Source organism: Pseudophryne corroboree, chromosome 7, assembly GCF_028390025.1.
Source record: "Pseudophryne corroboree isolate aPseCor3 chromosome 7, aPseCor3.hap2, whole genome shotgun sequence".
Lineage (NCBI taxonomy): Eukaryota > Metazoa > Chordata > Amphibia > Anura > Myobatrachidae > Pseudophryne > Pseudophryne corroboree.
The window spans coordinates 124,079,138-124,084,871 of NC_086450.1; positions in this window are offsets into that span (position 1 = coordinate 124,079,138).

Here is a 5,734-nt window from a genome sequence, read left to right on the forward strand (position 1 = left end):
CCCCTTATTTGCAGGTAGGGGAAGGGGAAAGAAGCCCACAGCGGCTCCAGGTTCCCAAGAGCAGAAGTCTACCCCTACTTCTGCCAAATCCCCAGCATGACGCTGGAGATCCCTTGCGGGAGGCCGCTCGGGTGGGGGCACGTCTCAAACTCTTCAGCCAGGATTAGATTCTGTCTGGCCTGGATCCCTGGGTGTTGCAAATAGTATCCCAGGGATACAAACTGGAGTTTCAAGATGTTCCTCCATGCCGATTTTTCAAATCGACCTTGTCAGTTTCTCCGCCAGAAAGAGAATCAGTAACAGCGGCAATCCAAAAATTATGTCAAGACCAGGTCATAGTCCTGGTACCGTTGTCACAACAAGGGAGGGGTTTTTATTCAAGCTTCTTTGTTGTTCCGAAGCCGGATGGCTCGGTCAGACCGATCCTAAATCTAAAAGATCTGAATTGTTACCTAAAAAGGTTCAAGTTCAAGATGGAATCACTTCGGGCAGTGATTGCCAGTCTGGAGGAGGGGGACTACTTGGTGTCGGTGGACATAAAGGATGCTTACCTGCATGTTCCCATTTATCCTCCTCACCAGGCTTATCTGAGATTCGCGGTTCAGGATTGACATTACCAATTCCAGACGTTACCTTTCGGTCTCTCCACGGCGCTGAGGGTATTCACCAAGGTGATGGCGGAGATGATGGTCCTCCTTCGTCGGAAAGGAGTCAATATAATTCCTTATCTGGATGACCTCCTGATAAAGGCAAGATCCAGGGAGCAGTTGTTACAAAACATATCACTCTCTCTGTCAATACTCCAACAACACGGTTGGATCATAAATTACCCAAAGTCACAGTTGGAACTGACGACAAGGTTGTCTTTCCTCGGGATGATTCTGGACACAGAAGTTCAGAGAGTATTTCTTCCGCTGGAAAAGGCTCTGGAAATCCAGAAAATGGTAAAACAGATATTGAAACCATCAAGTGTGTCGATCCATCAGTGCATTCGGTTGTTGGGGAAGATGGTGGCGGCCTACGAGGCCATACAGTTTGGCAGGTTCCATGCCAGAGTATTCCAGTGGGACCTGTTGGACAAGTGGTCGGGGTCACACCTACACATGCACAGAAAGATAATCCTGTCGTCAAAAACCAGGATTTCGCTCCTGTGGTGGTTGCACAGCTCTCACCTGCTAGAGGGACGCAGGTTCGGGATTCAGGACTGGTTCCTGGTAACCACGGATGCAAGTCTCCGAGGCTGGGGAGCCGTCTCTCAGGGAGAAAAATTTCCAGGGACGTTGGTGACGTTCTGGAGCGAAGAGCCATTTACAACGGCCTTCAACAAGCGGTACATCTTCTTCAAGACCGTCCCGTGCAGATCCAGGCGTACAATGTAACAGCAGTCGCATACATAAACAGGCAGGGCGGAACGAAAAGCATGGTGACCCAGTGGGTTTTTCCGTCAGTGTATGTCTTCCCTCCACTTCCGCTGATCCCAAAAGTACTCAGGATCATAAGAAAAACAAGGGTTCATTGCCGCAGACTGGCCAAGGAGGGCTTGGTACCCAAATCTTCAGCAGTAGCTCATAGAAGATCCTCGGCCTCTTCCTCCTCGAGAGGACCTGCTGCAGCAGGGGCTGTGCGTGTACCAAGACTTACCGCGGCTACGTTTGACGGCATGGCTGTTGAGCGCCGTATCCTAGCCAGGAAGGGTATTCCCGAGGAGGTCATCCCCACCCTTATTCAGGCCAGAAAGGGAATAACGTCGAAACATTACCTCCGTATTTGGAGAAAATATGTGTCTTGGTGTGAATCCAAGAAAGCTCCTACGGAAGAGTTTCACTTAGGACGTTTTCTCCATTTTTTGCAGGATGGTGTGGAGGTGGGCTTCCGATTGGGATCAATCAAGGTCCAGATTTCGGCCTTGTCAGTGTTCTTCCAAAAACAATTGGCCTCTCTTCCAGAGGTTCAGACCTTCATGAAAGGGGTTCTGCACATCCAGCCTCCATTCGTGCCTCCAGTGGCACCAAGGGACCTTAACGTGGTAATGCAGCTCCTTCAATCGGATTGGTTTGAGCCTCTACAAAAGATAGAGTTGAAGTTTCTCACTTGGAAAGTGGTGATGCTTTTGGCTTTGGCATCAGCAAGGCGGGTCTCTGAATTGGGGGCCTTGTCTCACAAGAGCCTTTACCTGATCTTCCATGAAGATAGGGCAGAGTTGAGGACTCGTCAACGTTTTCTTCCGAAGGTGGTTTCATCTTTTCACATAAACCAACCTATTGTGGTGCCAGTAGTTACTGACACATTCACTGATTCAAAATCTCTAGATTTGGTTAGAGCTTTGAAAATCTATGTTGCTAGAACGGCTCGTATACGGAAAACAGAGGCTCTGTTTGTCCTGTATGCTCACAACAAGATTGGCTGTCCTGCTTCCAAGCAGACTATTGCACGTTGGATTAGAAATACGATTCAGCAAGCTCATATTACGGCTGGATTGCCGTTACTGACGTCGGTAAAGGCCCACTCCACTAGGAAGGTGGGCTCATCCTGGGCGGCTGCCCGGGGGGTCTCGGCAATACAACTTTGCCGAGCAGCTACTTGGTCAGGGTTAAACACGTGCTAAATTCTACAAGTTTGACACCTTGGCCGATGAGGACGTAAAGTTTGGTCAATCGGTGCTGCAGGGTCATCCGCACTCTCCCGCCCGTACTGGAGATTTGGTATAGACCCCATGGTCTTGATGTCATCTCCAGCATCCTCTAGGACAGGGGTGGGGAACCTTTTTTCTACCGAGGGCCATTTGGATATTTATAAAATCCTTCGGGGCCATACAAAAATTCTCAACTTAAAAATTTACCCTGCCCCCCAGCAGGTCTGCCCCATAGAGGCGCCCAAAAAATGGGTGTGGCCAGTTAAAATGGGACGTGATACACATATGCCCCCAATAGTGCAGTGCCAGATCCACAATTGCCCCCACAGTGCCAGGTATACAAATGCCCCTCACAGTACCAGGTATACAAATGCCCCCCACAGTACCAGATATACAAATGCCCCCACAGTGCCAAGTATACAAATGCCCCTCACAGTGCCAGGTGTACAAATGCCCCTCACAGTGCCAGGTATACAAATGTCCCCACAGTGCCAGGTATACAGATGCCCCTCACAGTGCCAGGTATACAGATGCCCCTCACACAATGCCAGATATACAAATGCCCCCACAGTGCCAAGTATACAAATGCCCCTCACAGTGCCAGGTGTACAAATGCCCCTCACAGTGCCAGGTATACAGATGTCCCCACAGTGCCAGGTATACAGATGCCCCCCCACAGTGCCAGGTATACAGATGCCCCCCAACAGTGCCAGGTATACAAATGCCCCTCACAGTGCCAGGTATACAAATGCCCCTCACAGTGCCAGGTATACAGATGTCCCCACAGTGCCAGGTATACAGATGCCCCTCACCGTGCCAGGTATACAGATGCCCCTCACAGTGCCAGGTGTACAAATGCCCCTCACAGTGCCAGGTATACAGATGTCCCCACAGTGCCAAGTATACAAATGCCCCTCACAGTGCCAGGTGTACAAATGCCCCTCACAGTGCCAGGTATACAGATGCCCCCACAGTGCCAGGTATACAGATGCCCCCCCCCCACAATGCCAGGTATACAGATGCCCCCCCACAATGCCAGGTATACAAATGCCCCTCACAGTGCCAGGTATACAGATGCCCCCACAGTGCCAGGTATACAGATGCCCATACAGTGCCAGGTATACAGATGCCCATACAGTGCCAGGTATACAGATGCCCCTCACCGTGCCAGGTATACAGATGCCCCTCACAGTGCCAGGTGTACAAATGCCCCTCACAGTGCCAGGTATACAGATGTCCCCACAGTGCCAAGTATACAAATGCCCCTCACAGTGCCAGGTGTACAAATGCCCCTCACAGTGCCAGGTATACAGATGCCCCCACAGTGCCAGGTATACAGATGCCCCCCCCCCACAATGCCAGGTATACAGATGCCCCCCCACAATGCCAGGTATACAAATGCCCCTCACAGTGCCAGGTATACAGATGCCCCCACAGTGCCAGGTATACAGATGCCCATACAGTGCCAGGTATACAGATGCCCATACAGTGCCAGGTATACAGATGCCCCCCACAGTGCTAGGTATACAAATGCCCCCACAGTGCCAGGAATACAAATGCCCCCACAGTGCCAGGTATACAAATGCCCCCCACAGTGCCAGGTATACAGATGCCCCCACAGTGCCCCCCCCCCCCCCCCCTTCCGTGCTACTTACCGCTCCTTTTGGTGGGACACGGAGGAAAGCGCGGCTATGTTGGGCGGCGGCGTGTAGGACTTGAAACCAGCCGCCGGTTCGAGAGCCAATCAGAGCTCGTGGACCGGCAGCCGCGGCTCCTGATTGGCTGCCGGTCCACGAGCTCTGATTGGCTCACGAACCGGCGGCTGGTTTCAAGTTCTACACGCCGCCGCGCTCTCCTCCCTGTCCTGACACTGACAGCTGAGACATGCTGCCGCCGGACTGAGCGGCGGCGTGTCTCACTGGAAGAAGCGGGTGGGCCGGAGCAAACTGCTTCGTGGGCCTTATACGGCCCGCGGGCCGGAGGTTCCCCACCCCTGCTCTAGGACGTATGAGAAAATAGGATTTTGATACCTATCGGTAAATCCTTTTCTACTAGTCCGTAGAGGATGCTGGGCGCCTGTCCCAGTGCGTATTTTACCTGCAGTTTAGTTATTACAGTTACACAAGTTGTGTTATCTTAGTTTCAGCATGTTGCTGCAATTGGTTCATGCCTGTTGGCGTGTGTTATGTTGAATGCCATGTGTGCGGCATGGTTGAGGGTGTGAATTGGTAGATATCTCACCGCTAGTTAAGTAATTATTTTCCTCGAAATGTCAGTCTCCCTGGGCACAGTTCCTAAAACTGAGGTCTGGAGGAGGGGCATAGAGGGAGGAGCCAGTTCACACCCAATGAAAAGTCTTTAGAGTGCCCATGTCTCCTGCGGATCCCATCTATACCCCATGGTCTTGATGTCGTCCCCAGCATCCTCTACGGACTAGGAGAAAAGGATTTACCTATTTTTTATTTGTTAGAAATTGCAGAAATAGTTTTCTTCTATCTTTAATGCACATGGGAGCTGCAAAAGTTGTCCCACTGAAAACAAGGAAAGTGGGAGAAACTATCTTCGCCAGCTCTGGGGATGTGTAAAAATCACAACCAAAATGTAAAACCCACAGTGTGAAATAAAACACACACAAAGCCTTGATCTGGCCAGATATTTATCAGATTGTGCATACTGTACTAAGAATATAGCACCAGAGTATGACATGGCATACTGGACATCAAATCAGAGGGTACTATCTTGATTGACAGAGCTGTGGGCTTCCCAGGAAGCCTCATAAAACCTCATTTGCTCTTTTGGACCATTGGATAATGTGAACGTGCTTAACGGCTATTTTCCCAGGCCTAAGGCATTTGATATTTGCTAATCCTGAATTGTCCTTGAAGGTGAAGCAGAAGTTATGCTAATTCCCTTACGAATGTGTCCTTTGGTCTGATTTTGGCAATTTACATATAAATAATGCTGATAGAAGCAACATGTGTAATCTGTATTTGTCACACTCGCTGCTCAAAACAGGACCCAAGATTTGTTTTGATAGGATAGCGCTTACCGATTAAATTACAAACATCCATGTAGAAAGCGGAGGAGGATAATGAAACCTCA